The sequence below is a fragment of the Phalacrocorax aristotelis genome, chromosome 1 (assembly GCF_949628215.1).
Source record: "Phalacrocorax aristotelis chromosome 1, bGulAri2.1, whole genome shotgun sequence".
Taxonomy (NCBI): Eukaryota; Metazoa; Chordata; class Aves; order Suliformes; family Phalacrocoracidae; genus Phalacrocorax; species Phalacrocorax aristotelis.
This window is the reverse complement of record NC_134276.1, coordinates 91,554,342-91,572,154: the sequence shown is the minus strand read 5'-3', so window position 1 is coordinate 91,572,154 and position 17,813 is coordinate 91,554,342. Positions and strand designations below refer to the sequence as shown.

Here is a 17,813-nt window from a genome sequence, read left to right as displayed (position 1 = left end):
GTGCATTTTCACAGACCAGGAACAAGAGGGGTTGCAATGATAAACTGTGCCATTCCTTTAATCTGCAGCCAACAGGCAAGCAAGAGAGACAGAAGGGGGAAGAATTTTGTCAGAAACTAGAAAATATAAAGTCATCATCGAGAACAGCTTATTCTTCCTAGCTCATTCAACAGCGCACTCTCCCTTCTTTTACATTTCTATTCAGTGTTTGAAGAGAACATTTTTTTTCCTGTGGTATTTATTATACAATACCTGAGCATTACTATTGGCAGAGTTACTGGTACAGATAGTGGGCACTGTCCCAAGGAAGCTGCCTGCAGGGGAAGAAAGGGTGGAGCTGTGGCCATACCTTCGTGGTAAGATGGTGTGAGGCTGCACAGTGCCGAGGTAGTTTTAGAGGGGTTAGCTTCCTTTAAATGAAGGAGTATGGATATCTGTGTGGACTAATTTCTTCTGCTTCTGGCTCATATCTCACTGAGGCAAGTCTACACAATGCAGCTGAAGTTGTTAGCTATTCTGTTCCCCTACTGAAGAACGTACAAAATGGGGGGGGGGGGGGGTGGAAATTAAGCTCATACCTAGCAAGTGCTAGTTTGGAGCCTTGTATGTATTTATTACTCATGACGGAGAGATTTTGGAGGTTAGATATACTTTCTAAAACATTCTCAAGCCTGGCAGAAATAATGGAGGCTCCCACTGATTTTGGAAAACTTAATTACAACAAAGTTGAATTCGGTTCCCCCAAATATTACAATTAGAAAGATGGTGCTTGTTTTCAAACACCTGTGCAATGCGGATTCCTGTAAATGGTGCTCTTGTTCCACATTGTCATTCTCTGTTCCCGGATTGTTATCCACAGTGAGACAGATTTTGTCTGTTAACGTGCTTCACTGATGAGACACCAAGCAGTTAACATACACCATGATTTTATTACATTTTCCACTGTCCTTAAGCAAGTTATTTTAACCTATATAGTAAGCCCAATACATAATAAGACAGAAATTGTTAGAGCAAGATATGTGAGATTGGGGGAAGGGGAATATGACCGGTTCGATGTTCAAGTAGTCCGCGGCAAGGTCAAAGGTGATGGGGGTCTCGGATCAGATGAGAGGGAGCTCCACCAAGTTACTCCCATGCTCCGATTTTATAGCTGGTGTGAGCCCCTAGTCCCCACATATCTTTGTACCCAGAGTCTTAATCACCGCAGCGTACCCCACTACAACTCTTGGAGCTGAACCTGGGCTGTTTGGGTAGATAAATGAGAGATGAGGAGGGAGGAAGGCCTCATGGGTCAGTGAAAATGTTCGCTCTTCTATAATTTAAAGGAGCCACACAACTAAACCCTCAACCACAAGTTGTGCTTGTGATGAGTATTTAGTTGCGAGTGGGTGACGGCTTCTTGATTTGGTTTAAATACTTCCCCCAGGGTGTTCTGTTAGAAACTGTCTAGGCTCTTGACATAAGTTTAGGCCTAATATTCTGGCAGCTGATAAGCAGTGTAGGGAGTAGCTGAGGCATGTAATTGGAGTCTGCACAGTTGTGGCCATGGGCTAAGCAAGGAGCGACCACCAAGTCTTCACCTAGTTCTGTCCCTCACCTCAGCCTCATCATGGTGCTCCCCTCTTCAGCAGACCCCCAACATTAGTCCAGTCCCAGGGCCGGGACCCTACACACATGCAGTTTTTTGACCTCTTGCTCTGCAGGCTGAACTCAAATGGAAATCTTTTCCACCTCTGAATATAGCCCCACTGGTATTTTTGATATTTTAAGGTAGTGAACACATTTGAAACACATTCAATAAGCACATAAATATTTACAATGCATTTTTCAGAAACAACATAATTTGGTTCCTAAAGAACTATTTTCAATAGCAAATAAACCCAGTTGTTTGCTTTTGGTTTGAGTTTTTTGGGTTTGGTTTGTTTTCTTTATTTTTTCCACCGCAGCAGAATGGCAGGACGTCGGCAATTAAATTCTACTCTTTTTGGCTGGTCCTTATTTATTGACCTACAGTTAAGGACAAAATGTGACTGTGTCAGGCTACTCCAAGCATGTGACAGAGTGTGAATTGAAGAGTGGATGCCAGACGTGCACGTCTTTTCTTTCTGCCTCTTAGTGACAGAGAGGGCTTGGCAGTCAAATCCTGCGCTTCCTTACTGGTGGCTGAATCATAGAATCGTGGAATCATTAATGTTGGAAAAGGCCTTTAAGATCATCAAGTTCAACTGTCAACCCAACACCACCATGCCTCCTAAACCACGCCCTGAAGTGCCACGTCTACACATTTTTTGAACACTCCCAGGGATGATGACTCTACCACCTCTCTGGGCAGCCTGTTCCAGTGCCTGACCCCTCTTTCAGTAAAGAAATGTTTCCTAATATCCAATCTTTGTGGTCTCCCAGGAGGAGCTGAAGGCAAGTGTTTTGAACTAGCCTGGAACAGGTGTAGGTATAAAGCATACAGTGTGCCAGGATAACGAGTCACGCTGTCTCTTACACCCTTTTGCCTACTGGGAAGACGAGCAGTTTTGTGTGAGAGTGCATATGCTTGCACACGTGGATAAATTCAGTCCCTCTCACTGGCTCAGGGAGCAAACAAACAGATCGTGGCCTGTGCTGCCAATTCCCTTACATAGATCGCCTGCAGCACCTGTGTGCAGGGAACCTTTTCATAGATTTGGGGGAAGGAGATTAGAATGAACAACTCTACGTTCTGTCTCCTCGGTTTGTTTTGGAAGGTGTCCACATACAGTACTCTGTCACCATTTGGCAAGAACAGTTTTATTGTGAAGCCGTGACTGCAGTGATGCAATGAAATGTCTCGCAGGGTGTGTTTTACTTCTGACCTGATATTAGACAATATTTTTCCCTGAATTACATTTTATATTTAGAATCACTTTCACACTGTTCAAATCCTGTGCAGTTGTTGATGCAGTTGCTGTCTTTTTGGTGGACAAAAATAAAACTTAGATTAAATAAATTCACATTTTAAAGACAACTAATAGTAAGCACTTTGAAAAGTAGCTATTAAGCCAATAACTTTACATGCATAATATTACTCAAATCAAAATGAGAAAATCAGAAAAAAAACCACCCAAGAATTTTGTATAGATAAAAATAAGCATTCTTGGGAATTAAAAAGGATAATACAGAGAAACAGAAGTATTCATTAGTGATACAGTGGATACTCTGTGCTTCAAAATCCATAACTCTGAGATACTTGGTCTTATATCTTCCATACAGAAATGTGGCAACTTACTGCAAAATATACTCCTGAAGGAGAACACACACTGCAATGAAGGGAAGCATTAAAACTGGGTTAGTTTTCTACTGGTTTCGTAGCAGCTGTATTTTGCTAGCTTTTTTTTGTGGTTTGGTTATTTTTTTAATTATTTGTGTCAAATTAATTAATCTAGTTCATGCTCCAGAAACAGATGCTATGACCAGTTCTCATAGCTGCATTCTGTTCTTTACTTTTGCTTTCAAGTTAGCAGAGGCAAGGCAACTACTGCTCAAACAGGGTGTCTTTTCACACGTATCTTTTTTGCACTTTTTTGTTTCAGTTGGTTATTGCACACTGAGTTGCTGGGCAGCATCCTCAGAAAGGGCACTGAGAATTTAGCACTGATCGTTATATTGTGGTCAAATCATTTACTCTAGGTAATGAGATGGCCCCAGGATCCTTACTTTTCTTTGTCTATGAACTTCAAAAGATTTTGATGTATTATCTCTTGTGGACACCTCTTGTGGAAGTGTAATGCTTCTAGCATTTTTTTACAGACGTGGAGAAAGGCTCAGAGCAGCTAAATTACTGGCAGGTGGTCCTGGAGCAATTCCTTAGCAGAGCAGAGGTAAAGGGCAGCTTTCCCTCAGGTCCGAAGGCACTGCATTCCTTAGCCACTGCCTTTCTCAGGAATCAGTAACTGCACTCCGGCTGACCTCAGAGAGCACAGGACTGAATTATCTAATAATAACCAGCAGAAGCAGGATTCCACAGGGTAACTTGATCTAGCCACACCTAGGTCCTAAAAGACGTTGGTTTTACCACTGCCATCCTGACACTGGCTGTGCACAGTTTCTGCTTGTTGTGCAATGGGTCTGGTTTTGTTGCAACCCTTCTTGAGTTGTCTGAGCTCATTAATATAGCAGAAAACATACCCAGACAAAATAAAAGCAGATTGTTTTCCGCCAAGAAGCTGAATTGAATCACTTACGGTAATGAGTGCCAGAGCTGGTGCAAAAGCAGAGCTTTCCACAGCTAGGAGCATGGGAAAGGTTAAGAATAAGTCAGAGGCAGTGTGGAGGAGACTAGGGACAGCACGAAATATCCAGCAACTGCAACATCTTAGATTGCCTAGGCTGCTAACGGACCTTCATCCTCCGTATCATCAAATCAAATGTTAGTTATCTGTTGGGAAATTCTGGAGATATTAATGGCTACACTATTGTCATGAAGACTGAACTATATACTGTCTGTTTTTAAGAATAACTTTAATACATTGCTGTTTTCAATTTTACATCACAAAACTAGCATATCTCTCATAAAACTGATGGGAAAGCTCAGCTATACAGAGGTCTTCTGGAGATTCTTTATGCTCTGATTATATCCTAAGGCAGAATGATGTTAGTTACCAGCAGTTGGAGTTCTTGGGGACTGGTAGATAATGTATGAAGACTGCCTGAGAGAGCCGTGTTTGCTCAGCTGTAAGAAGAGAAGCCCTAGGGGACATCTTACTGCTGCCTGTAGCTACCTAGTGGGAGGATATAGACGAGATGGGCCCAGTCCCTTCTCAGAGGTGCATGGTGACAGGACAGGAGAGAAGAGACACTAGTCGGAACACATGTAATTCTGTTTAAATGCAAGGAATGGTTAGAAATAAGCCACTTTTTTTTTGGTTTTTTAGCTTCCTTCTTTGACAGTCAGAGTTGTCAAACATTGGAGCAGATGCCCAGAGAGGCTGTAAAGTCTCCATCCTTCAGGGTACTTAAAACGCAGATGGGCAAGGCCCAACCAACCTGCTCTAACTGGGCCTGCTTTGAAGAGAAGGTGGGACCAGTTGGCCTCCAGAGGTTCCTTCCAGCATACATGATTCTGTGGTTCTGTGACTTTTTCTGAGGGTAAGTGCAACGAGCACTCAGTACTGGGTACCTGTAGCCGTGCTCCAGCTCTGTTCCCTTTAACTCCATGACAAGTCTGTAGGTAGACATCAGCCACATGCTTTCAGTTCCTCTCCATTTGTAATCTAGAGACAAGTTGGAATATGAAATTGACACAGGGGAGAGCATGAAGCTGGTGTACTTGTGGCTTACAGTTCTCAAGAAACTTAAGCTGCAGCCAAACAACCTCTTTTCTTTCCTTCGGAAGTACTCCATGCCAGTTTCTGTGTGACATGTCTCTGAGCAGAATCTGAAACAATAAAAGTGCTTTGAGCAAACAATGACCTCAGGACTGCTGCCACTATCTGCACCATTTCCAAATGCTTTAGCAGTTGTGTAGTGCTTCATAGTCTATATTGGTTTAATAAAGAAGCTATAGGGGGCCATCCTACAGATTTTGAAGATGGAGACAGTGCCGAGATTATTCTGAGATAGACATTCACTGATGTCAGCTTTGCTCTAAATACCCTAATGAAAAGTACCTCTGTGGGGCTGGGTGTTAGCAATAGGGTGAATGATATTGGAGAGCATCTGAAAGTTTTGAAATACAAAAAGGCGGATTCCTATGGACATTTAAGGAGTACAGTGATTCTTCCATTTTAGAGACTGGAGTGCTAGGAAAGCATACGATTTCAGTTAATCTGCTAGTAAATTTGGCTACATTCTTACACAGAAGCACGACAGGTATGTGAAGGGATACCCCATCAGAAAAATGGGCTTGTTGGAATGATCTTCTCTAAGTACCTCAATGTCACCTACATCACAAGTGGAACTGCTGCTAACTGCGATGGTTACTTCCATGCCCAGGCCTTCAAGGACTCAGAAGTAATGCAAATCCCTACCTCAGATTTCACAGCGTCAAGGGATTTCTTGCCAGAAGAGGAGCATGGGACAAGCCTTTGCTTCAGTTTTTAACTTTTGCATCAGTTTTTAACAGCTGAAGAATGGGTAGAAACTGCTACTAGGTTAATAGTTAAACAGATATATAACCTACCTGGATGGTTCAAAGTACAGGAATGAAGACCTGGGAGCAACGCTTCATATGGTAATTGGATAACCCAGACTTAAGAGTTGCTGCCAGATTAAAACTTTTTCCCTGTTTTTATGGCTCTAATCTTTTTATGTATTTTTGAGTTTTCTATCTATTTGCCTGAACAAAAGAAGAGGGTGGGTGTTGCAACAAAAACTCTGTAGTCCCAGCAAGGGCTTGATATTTACAGTCCTCTACTTCTGTGGAAGATCACTGAGTAGGTAAGAAGAGTCCAGTGGGGCCTGATTTATAGGTGAAGACATTCTGGAGAGATTGGGTGTTGGATATTGTCCTATAAACCTTGTTCAGTGTTGCTGACTCCTCCAGTAATACTGTAACATTTGGAAATACCTTCCACAAGAGATTATGAAAATACCCTGAATTTATGTTGTGAATCTAGATGTTCTGTATGTAGGGTGAGAAATCCTTTTTAACTGGTATTGGGGAGAAATGAGCTATTTCCATGAAAAAAAGCAGTATTTAGAAGTCCAGAAGAAGGCTGGGCTTCATGGAATACAGGATTGATCAGCACTTCTGTCTTTTCTTTCATCTTGTCTCATCTTGTCTTGTCTCTTTTCATCTTCCTCCCTTCCTCCCTTCCTCCCCTCCCCTCCCCTCCCCTCCCCTCCCTTCCCCTCCCTTCCCCTCCGCTTCCCTTCCCTTCCCTTCCCTTCCCTTCCCTTCCCTTCCCTTCCCTTCCCTTCCCTTCCCTTCCCTTCCCTTCCCTTCCCTTCCCTTCCCTTCCCTTCCCTTCCCTTCCCTTCCCTTCCCTTCCCTTCCCTTCCCTTCCCTTCCCTTCCCTTCCCTTCCCTTCCCTTCCCTTCCCCTTCCCCTTCCCCTTTCCTTTCCTTTCCCCTTTCCTTTCCACAGTTCTGGGGGCTCACTCAAGCCATGCATTAGACCTTCTTTTCTTCTTTTATTTCTCCTTCAAGGTCTTGCCCTTATTGGCAAAGGGCTTTGAAGCCAAGCCTAGAACCTCCTGAACTGGCAACTGGATATTAAGCTCCTTAGACATGTTCAGGCAACAGTCAAGAGTTGGGAGAAGTTGTGGAAGGAGATGTCAGTTGAGGAGGGAGGTCTCAGTTTGACCAGGATACGAAAGGACTGATCCAGAGTAACAGATCTTTTCTGATGGCAAGGTCTGACACTGATGTGATGGCACACATCAGCAGGAGCTATTCCTGAAGCTTGTGCTCTCTATTTTGGTGTGTTATAGGTTCAGAGGAATAGAGACAGAAAACACATATAATACACAAGTTTCTTCCCAAGTCAGAAAAGTAATTTGCTGTGTAAGCTGGCAAATATAGCTCAGTGGAGACACCGGAATGAACACCAACCTTTTTAAGCCTCATAAAAGATGCCTTGCTGTGCTGGATTGGGAATTATTCAATTCAAATCCAGTTCAGGATTTGAAATTAATTTGGAAGGTAGTGCATATTTTTCTTTCTAGGATTGCCAAAGCAGAACCCCAAAGCTACGCATATGGGAGAAAACAACAACAACCCAGCTCTAGAGAGAGAAGAAACTCTCAGATGAACTAACTAAGAAAAACTACAAGAAAAAGACAGGAAGGAAGCTCACCTAGCTGTCAATGAACATCTCAGTGCAGCTGCCCAAGACAGAAGTGCTCTTCAGCAGCAGAAAATAACAGATTGTGAGGTAAAAAAAACCCTGTAGAATATCCTGAGGAGAGCATCAGAAAGTTGAAACATATCTAGTAGATATCATTAGGGCAAAAAGCCCAGTCACCCAAAGAGAAAGTGGATGTGTGGACTCAACTTCAAAGGCTGCATTTGACATTTTGATAATTTATTGTGTGCTTTCTGAGCATCTGCTGAGTCTACATATCTTAAGCATTACTTAGGAGAGCTAATCTGAAGACTGCACTTTCCTGGTGCAATGGTGGAGGAGCATGACACACAAAAAGAAGAAAATTGCTTGTCTGAAACAGTGGCCATTTCAGCTATTCTTGCCCGCCACCTGGAAGGGGAGGATGAACTGCTCACCACACAGTCCTGACCTAGCACAGGAACCAGCCTGCTGCAGTCCAGGAAACCCAGGGTAATGCGAGTGTTAATACCCACTTCTGTCAGAGCTACCTGGATTACATCCAAGCCTGGAGGGCAGGGCACTGGACCAGAGGCACGCTGTAAGGTAACACTTAAATATGTAGTGTTGCAGGCAACCAGAGCAGTCAGATTTGCATACTGGATTCTGAAGCACAGGCGGCTGTGCAACAGGAGGTGTTTGTTAAAGACATGTATATGCAACGTAAAGATGGCTCCACCTATGCTATTGGTGATGGCTGTTTCAGTAGGTTGTTATGCAGTTCTGTACGTGGTCAGATGATGTGAATCTTATACGGTGGCTGAATGTTTTTCCAACAGCAGGTTCCTGTTTTTTCTTTAATATACCTCAAAACTTAGTTTCCCGCTCATGTTTCCTGAGGTAAGTTCCTGATAACTGCAGCAGACTGTAGTCATGTTACTGCCCCATATTCCATGGCCTTTGATATTTCAGCCTACCCAGCAGGGTTTCACTAACAGAATGTACTTATATATTCATATTGCAGCTACTTGTTATTAACTTCTGTCTGATTCCAGTGATGCTCTCGGTCCGTTATCAGAACAGCTTACTCACGGGCATTTTGTTCTCTCCAGGTTGCAATGCTGCAAGAAGCAGGAGCAGAAGGTCCTTAGGGGCAGAGTTGAGACCTAGGGTGGAAACGGCTCCAGCTGCCTTGTATGAGTCATCCCTATGAGTACATTAACTCCTGGCAGGTCACTTGATTCTTCTATGCAATTTAATAACATTCTAATGACTACAAAAGAGTGATTTGTCTGTATGTACTCTTTATTGAGGCTGTTAGGACGAAAGATAATAGGGGCATAGATAGAATCATAAGGCTAGACATTCAGATCATGAACACCAGTGTAGCAGTGGTAAAATTAATCTACTTATTGCAGAAGTAGAAAAATTACCTTTCTAACGACATTATAAGGTTCCTATTATTCTAGAGATAAATTCATAGCTGACTGTTCATTCTGTAGGAGATTATAATTTTGGTATAATAATACAAAGAAATTTAATTGCTAACTTTAGCCTCTTTTATGCGTTAATTTCTACCATATTGTTTGAGACGGGGAGTTAGCCTGAGGCAACACTCTGCTCAGTCTGATTTCATATGCTATAGATGTAGATTTTCTTTCTGTTCTATGCAGAAATAGTCATCTGGCTAACGCCCAAGGCACTGCACAGTGAGCACACCACAGCTCAATGTTTCAAAAATACTTTAGGAAAATTCTTGCTCCCCCTGCAGTCAAAGGAAGATTTTGCAGTGAATTTAAGAAGGAAAGATGTGCATTTCTCCTGTGCGTGCCGCCTAAAATGTGCTTGATATGTGTGTGTGTTTGTTTGCTTTGTTTTGTTTGTCACTGCTTACTTAAGAAAGAAACTAGATTAGAATTTTATCATCAAAATAAATTTCTCTTGGATATCTTTGCTTACTATCTTTGTTTGCTGTACTTTTGTAAACAAGATAAACAGAAAGTAAACAGAAAAACCTACTTCCATGGTGTATTTTGTACAAAGTTCTCAGATGATTAATGGTGGAGCATGTGAATCTGCTAAACAAAAGAGGACAGAGGCTATGAGAAATTGCAGAAGCATTTGAAATATAAGGAAGTGCAGTTCTAATTAATTCACAGCAATATTTTAAAGCATAACATGAACTTTGAAAAGAAATGTTATTAACACTAAATAATTATAATTATTAAATATTTATAGAATCTGTATGATTTAGTAAATGTTTTCTTATATAAATGTAATATAAGTATATATAAAGTTTTGTGTAATAATATAATACTTCCAGATAGTATATTAAAATACTACCACAACATACATTAAATGGCATAAAGTAGTAAGTGGTTTTCTAAGAGTTTAATGCCTTTAATATTAATAGAATAATTTAGATTTGGAGGGAACTCAGAAGGTTACCTCATTACCCTCTTCTAAGATGAAAAAAACCACTTTTTTTTTGACTCTAGAGATTGTTATGCTATTCCTTAAGTTCCCAGAGGACACAACATCCAAATACAAGGATTTTTTCTTTTGTACCTTCTCCTGCAAGGACTGATTCTTATTTTCTTTTTCCCTCTTCCTCTTTAAAATTTTGTAGTAATTAGAAGCCTGATATAAAACAGAGAGCTGTTCTGTGGCTGAAATGCTGTTTTCCTTATACTGGTCAGCAGAAGGTTTTATTTTTTATCATTTTTACAACTGAGACAGCGTATGTGAAACAGGTGATCCCAGCTAACAAAGCATGTTTCTCATGACACCTTGCTGGGCAGGAGAGGAAGGATTTAAGAACTGCGTAACAGAATTACGCACTGAACATTTCAGATGCTTTAAAGTCAGTTCAGAGCTATACGTTTTGGCAAATAAAGGAGATTTTTTTTTTCATCAAAATGGATTAACTCTGATAAGTTATTTTTAGCCCTGAATATTAGCTTTATTCTCCAGGCCAGTCCCATAAAAATTGAAGGTTAGATTTATACCATTACAGAGAAAATATCTCTTGAAAGAAACACCCTGCACACTATCTTTTGGCTGTGTAAAAAGCCCTCATCAGGTAAACTTTAAATAGCCAGCCTCCCAAAGAAATCTGATACACAAACACTCACTGAAGAAGAGGTTGTTGTGGAAGAAAGGTGAGAAGCTATTTTCCCTGAATGTGTTGTGTCCTTCTGCATATAGAGCGGCTGGTGTGTGAGTACTGTATTTGTTACACAGTCACTCTGCTTCTCTTTTTTTGACTTGAATTCAGAGACTATCTTGTTTATAACAAATTTCACTGGTCATGGGAAAGTTCATTCTGCAATTTTATGAGCAGTGCTCAGTTCATTTACCTCAGGAGGCAAAGAACAAGGAACTGGAATGTGCTCTCCCAAAGAAGCGGTTCAAGGGTGGAGTGTCCATTTCTTAGCAAAACTTATAAAATATGTCTTATCTCACTAATGCAAATCTCAAGAGGCCCAAACTCTTCCTCTTACTTTTGTGCCTTTAAACATGAGCCATGTCACCTGCAGCAGGAGAATCCAATAATCATCTGTGGTTGTCGGTGTGAGGACTGGAGAGGTGAAACAAAAGTGTAAAAGGATGATTTCTTCCAGTCTGCAGGTAAAAGAGCTTCTCAATTCCCAAATGGTTTCATAACAATCTTTTTTTTTTTAGAGGACAGGACAAAGGTCCGCCCCGCACACTACAAAGACACCCACCCTTCCTCATTTCAGCCTGGTGTTCATTGCATTAACAAATGTTTCACCGTTTGAGAGATATGTCCAATCTCCTAATCATAAGGAATTCAGTTTATTGCTTAGAAGAGCAAAGGGAATAACTTAGACACTTTAAGGCAGATTCTTCTCTCCTCTCCTCCCCTCCCCTCCCCTTCCCTCCATTATTTCATATAGCCTACCAGTACAGGTTGGATCAATCTGTAGCTGCCAGGGTTATGAATTGGGCTGTTAGTAGTTTTTCCTCTTTCCTGGGCTGCTCTAAGAGCTGTGTATGGGATGGGAAGTGCCCCTCAATCACTATGCAGAGCTGGTCAGACCTGCTCAGTTCATCCCAGAGGTCACATTGCTTGGCAGGAAAGCAATTACCTCTTCTCTGTCCTGTCATTAGCCACAGCTGAAAGGCAGCAAGGCAGTGACCAAGTAGCATCTGCTCTTCAGGAGAGCTTGTGCTCCATGCTAGAGATACAGTGGGGTCTGTGGAAAAGTGGGATGGAATTGGGGAGGTATGGAGAGGTGGCCCCCTCCCAGTCTTTTCTTCAGACTGATGTAGCTGATTCAAACACTTTGGTTAAAAAAGAAGTCCAACCCTTCAGGATAGTTGTCAGAGTCCAGGTCTTTCGTTCATACAGTTGACCTTAGCAGTCATACTCTAGAGCTCCTCAGGGCTACCAGAGAACAACATCTGTAATATGACCACTTTTCTCTGCAATCCACAGTCTGTGAGTGATAAGCAAACGACCTGCTTTAAAGGCAGCAAGCAGCCTCAATCCTGAGTCTTCCCTAGACATAATGATACCTGGTTCAAAGTACTGTGCTCTGGTACAAGGCTAAATACCAATTTCTGTGACCACCGATTGCATCATGTATCACACGTGGGTGAGTCAGGCGTGTTGTGAAATATTTCCTAGTTACTTGTAACAGTGAATACATAGCAGAATATGAGTTATGCTCCGATGCTAAGTGCCCTTATCTTATCACAGCATCTGGGTGTGTATAATTATTTTACAGACTTCTATTATTTTATCTTGCCTCGGATGACTTAGCATGAATGGCTCCTCAGTTTGGTGATGATAGAGATGTCTGTAGGGTCACTGTAATTTTTAAGTTACAATTCCACTGTTGTAAGTAATGATGTTTGTGCAGCTTGGTATGATACAAGACAAAAAGATTAGAAATGGTGCAAATACTAAACATCTCTAATTTCTGATGATTTATCCAGTTCTTTCCTAATAAATATCTTTTCCAAGTCATTAAAGATGCCAACTACCTAACACAAAACAAGAGATAAACAATTTAAAGAAGAAAAAAAAGGAAATAACGAACTGTGCCTGACAGCACAGGCCTACAGTTTTCAACATTTCTAGAATGCCCAGAAAGATACAAACATTCCTTAATACTGACTTAGGAGTTAAACTTTTCAGTTTAGAAAGTGCTATTCCTACCCTTCCTGGTTTCATAATTGCCCTTTTAAAACAAAGAAACAAAGAAAAGCCAGTGTCATCCAAATTGTCCTGAACTCTAAGCTTCCTACCTCTTGTTGACTTTCAAAAATCTCCCTGCTCTTTTGGGATTCTCGATGCCAGCATTCAAACTTATTCCAGTAATATCTTTTACTATGGAAATGTAGTTGCTTGGCCTGTGGCTGCCTCATTTGGCTAGCTTTCTCTTAGTTTCCAGTTTTGCTTAGTGGTTACTGAAATCACTTGAATTTGTTTCCCTTTTGTGTAACCAAATCCGCGAGATTGTCTTGTCTTCCTGAAAGTGTTATGTAAACTAGTGCTTGCTGTTAAGTGATTTGACGAGTTGAGAGAATTAGTCATGTCATGTTTACAGATCTCACTCAGAAACAGAGGATGTTGACAGTGTTCGCAATATAGCCCAAATTGTCAAATACCAAAAGCTGCTTTGAGTACAAAAACCTTTTTTTTTACCTTTAGTCTTCATTTTTCTCCTTTGTGGATATGTTGTTACCTCTTCGTCTAGTTTCATACCCGGCTTTTATCTGTTGTGTCATGGTGCTTACAGTCACACATATTTGTATTGTATTGTATTGATCTGTTTTCACACATCACTGTTATTTTATGTTGCAGTAGCAACAAATGTTCGCAGAGAAATATTTGTTGTCTTTTGTACCAAATACTACATTTTCTACCTCCCTCCTATTTAGAATCACAGACCAGCTGAGGCAGGAAGGCACCTATGAAGACCACCTGGTCCAAACATCTGCTCAGAGCAGAGTCAGTGAGAGCAGGTTGCTCAGAGCTGTGTCTAGTTGGGTTTTGAGTACCTTCAAGGATGGAGACTTCACAGCCTCTCTGAGCAACCTGTTCCTGTGTTGGACCGTCTTCACAGTAAAAAAGTGTGTTACATTTACATGAAATTTCTTGTGTTTCAGTTTGTGCCTTTTGCCTCTTGTCCTGTCACTGGGCACCACTGAGAAGAACCTGCCTCTCTTGTCTTTACTTCCCCCATCAGGTATTTATGCACATGAATAAATCCCCCTGAGCCTTGTCTTCTCCAGGCTGAGCAGTCCCAGCTCTCTCTGCCTTTCCTTGTAGGTCAGGTACTGCAGTCACTTAATCACCTTTGTGGCCCTGCACTGGACTCGTTCCTGTATGTCCGTGTCTCCTAGTGGGGAGCCCAGCACTGGACCCAGCACTCCAGACGTGTCTCATCAGGGGAAGGATCACCTCCCGCAATCTGCTGGCAGTGGTCTGCCTAACGCAGCACTTTCTGCAAGGACACATTGGTGGCTCATAATTGTAATTGTTTATTTTAAAATGTTCTACCTTATTCCTAAACGGAATCACAGAATGGTAGGGGTTGGAAGGGACCTCTGGAGATCATCTTGTCCAACCCCCATGCTTGAGCAGGGGCACCTACAGCAGGGGGCACAGGAGCACGTCCAGGTGGGTTTTGAATATCTCCAGGGAAGAAGACTCCACAACCTCTCTGGGCAGCCTGTGCCACTGCTCTGGCACCCTTTGTATTGTTTCTGTCCCAGTCTTCCTGAATATGTGTATGTATCTCCAGTAAATCCTCCAAGCACCACATCAACCATACTCCTTTAATTAACTCCCTGAGGTCCACCTTAAAACAAATATATTTGTTTTCAGAAACCACACTGGATCCATTTTTCTTAAATTGTTTTCCTCTTATTTATGTAACTAAATAGACTTTTGCTATCAGTTTTCCTTGCAAAATCTGTTTCTGAAAAGCTGTCCATGGCACCATTCCTCCCTCTATCCCCCTCTGCCAGGTCTCATGCCCCTGGATACTGCTTCAGCAGCAAACTGCGATGAGCATCATTTCTTTGTTAGCAGACAGAACAGATGATTTGTCTGTGGTCATTCCAGCCTGTAATATTTGCTGCTTTCCCTTTTTTTGTTTGTTCATGGCATGGTTGACCAGGAATACCTAGCCCAAAGAAAACCACAGGCAGTGGTTTGCTGGCATCTGGTTTGTACGGATCAAAGCGCAGGAGCGTTTTCTATTATTATCTTGTTAAAAGTACTCAGAGGATCAACTGCTTTTTCTGATGTTGCTTCCAGATTTCCTCAGTGATCTCCACTGGAAACTTCCTGAAGCCAGTGCCTGAATTTAGACACAATTTTCAACTGAGTGTTACTGACAGAGAATTTGGGATAGCTGAAGAGGTTGGTAGCTGGAAAGGTGTAAGAGTAAGAAGTAAGGGATGTGGAAATCAAAGTCAAAATAAAAGCCAGTACTTGAGAAAAAAGATACAGGAAATTTGGCCAGTTACCACTGGATGGCTCTGCACAGGAATTACAGACCTGTGCCAATACAACTAATGTAACCAGACCTCTGTAATATCTCTTGGGTTTCTGCAATTTTTGTGGTATTTTGATACACTGTCAAAAGGAATTCCTTCGTAGTAGCCTGAGCGTGACTGCCTTCACTTTTATTACATGACACTGAGGTATAGTAGAAAACTGAAAACCAAGATGTGCTGGTTTTGGTTGGGCAGAGTTAATTTTCTTCACAGTAGCTAGTATGGGGCTGTGTTTTGGATTTGTGCTGGAAACAGTGTTGATAACACAGGGATGTTTTCGTTACAGCTGAGCAGTGCTTACAGAGAGTTAAGGCTTTTTCTGCCCCTCACCCCACCCCACCAGCGGGCAGGCTGGGGGTGCACAAGGAGCTGGGAGGGGGCACAGCCGGGACAGCTGACCCCAAGTGACCAAAGGGATATTCCACACCATATGATATCGTGCTCATATAAATCTGGGGAAGAAGAAGGAAGCGGGGGAGTTCAGAGCGATGGCATTTGTCTTCCCAAGTAACTGTTACACGTGATGGAGCCCTGCTGTCCTGCAGGTGGCTGAACATCTGCCTGCCCATGGGAAGGAGTGAATGAATTCCTGGCTTTGCTTTGCTTGTGTGCGTGGCTTTTGCTTTACCTATTAAACAGCCTTTATCTCAACCCACGAGTTTTCTCACTTTTACCCTTCTGATTCTCTCCCCCGTCCCACTGAGGGGGGAGTGAGCGAGGGGCTGTGTGGGGCTTGGTTGCTGGCTGGGGTTAAACCGCAACAGGAGAAAAACCCTATCTATTGCACAATCCTGTTTCCAGTTAAAAGGCCTTTGCCTTACATCTTAAAGCCTCACCACTAGTGACTGTCACTGAACCGAGAAGTACATTAGCAGCATGATGCATGATTTATTTTTAACAAAGACTCAATGCAAGCATTGCAATTAGAGTGAGCATCATGTGGCAGGATTTTATACAGGTAGGCAGTGTTCCAGCCAGTCTTCATTGCCTTTGGAAATAGTATTTGAAACTTTTATAATATAATTAGCTAGTTCCTCCTTTGGAATCACACAGAAAGTCTTGGCTTATCCCAGAGACAAGTGGGAATCTAACAGAAAGCCAGGGGGAAAACTGCTGGTATGGTACGGAGCTAGTCCTGCAGAGCTGAATAGTCTTCCTTGTCCTCAGGATGCAGACAGGTGAAACAACAAGCTCCCTCCTCTTGTCAGCTGGGATTTGCTGAGGCTTAGAGCTTATTAAATCTGGAGACCTGCTGACAAGGGGATCCAGGCTCACCCAGAGGTGAAAAAACAGAAGTTTCTTGGGGGGAGAAAGCCAAGGCGAGGAGAGAAAGGCAGGCGACACCCTGCTCTACCAACATTGGTAAAACAATTTCAGGCTCTGTTGCCCTCTTCCTAGGCCGGTGCTGTGGGCTGCTGGAGTCTCCACACTAGATACTGCATCTGTAGACGACTCCTTTGATAAAAGGTGAAACTACTTTCCAAGGAGCAAAAATATTTCATGCCAGACCTACTGGTTAGTCTTATCACGACTCCAGTGATATGCCTTTCTATCTGGTACATAGGATGTAATTAGCTGTTACTTAATCAAGTGAGCATATGTGAGTAATCATTGCAGACTTGTGAAGAAAAGAACGCATTTTAACATCCCTGCGGGATTTCTGTGGTAGGAAGTGATCTAAGATAGGGGCTCAAGCACTTTTTATTCTGCGGGAGATCTTTGAAATGCAGGGATTTGGGATGGCTGCTTTATTTACTTGCCACCTGAAATACTAATTTTGATCACTCCTGTTTGCTGTGCACACTCAGGTTTACAAATAAACATAATAATAAAGACTTTTTCATATTGTTTGCTGAAATGATTTCTACTAATTTCAAGCATTTAAAAAGTTTTCAATGTATGATAACCATTAAATAAAACTAAAACCAGGAGAAACCACCAACACTTCAGGTTATATATACATATTTTGTAAGTTTAGGTACTTAGAAAGGAATGATGCATCTTGGCAAAAAAATCCAGAAAAAATGAGTCACTGCTAAATTTCCTCTTTGAAAGTAAATGGACAAGGCCTACTACAACACAAATTCTATGAAAAGAGCAGAACTGGTGTCTTTGCATACTGGAAAGCTTAAAGATGACCCCAGAAGACTCCCTAAAAAGATGTAGAAGGTGGAAACATCAGCAGGGTTATAGGTGCTGATAAACCCTTTATCTGAGCTAGCTGGTAAGATGGGGAAGAATACACTTAGTTGCTTAAAGACTAGTTGCTGTTTGCACGCTACCCAGCATACTGCAGTTTCAAGCTCCTCATGCTGCTGACTGAAATGCATCATATCCTGAGGTATTTCAGTCAGCAGCAGAGAGAAAGCTGTATGCAGTATCTACAGTGTGTATCAGTATTTCAGTAAGTATAGATCTCTGTATCTGTACATAGAATCATAGAATAGAATCATAGAATCACAGAATGGTTTGGGTTGGAAGGGACCTTTAGAGGACATCTATTCCAACCCCCCTGCAGTGAGCAGGGACGTCTTCAGCT

At 42.0% G+C, this 17,813-nt stretch overlaps 2 long non-coding RNA genes across 18 annotated transcripts; one reads left to right on the top strand and one right to left on the bottom strand.

The window, feature by feature from the left end:
- Window positions 1-566: 566 nt before the first annotated feature.
- LOC142059139 (uncharacterized) lies at window positions 567-12,282 on the bottom strand. Of its 11 annotated transcripts, none has more exons than XR_012661221.1 (5): window positions 11,661-12,282; window positions 11,239-11,315; window positions 9,755-9,813; window positions 8,828-9,049; window positions 3,102-5,407 (listed from the first exon to the last, which is right to left on the bottom strand). It is a non-coding gene; the product is annotated as an uncharacterized LOC142059139 (long non-coding RNA). The 11 variants fall into 11 exon arrangements; XR_012661224.1 differs by having other exon boundaries at window positions 8,828-8,942; XR_012661231.1 differs by having other exon boundaries at window positions 8,828-8,901.
- Window positions 6,188-16,773, top strand: LOC142059164 (uncharacterized). 7 transcript variants are annotated; one of them, XR_012661244.1, is made up of 3 exons: window positions 6,188-6,408; window positions 13,877-13,956; window positions 14,040-16,773. It is a non-coding gene; the product is annotated as an uncharacterized LOC142059164 (long non-coding RNA). The 7 variants fall into 7 exon arrangements; XR_012661243.1 differs by lacking the exon at window positions 6,188-6,408 and adding an exon at window positions 7,388-8,635; XR_012661242.1 differs by lacking the exon at window positions 6,188-6,408 and adding an exon at window positions 7,389-8,341.
- The last annotated feature ends 1,040 nt before the right edge of the window (window positions 16,774-17,813 follow it).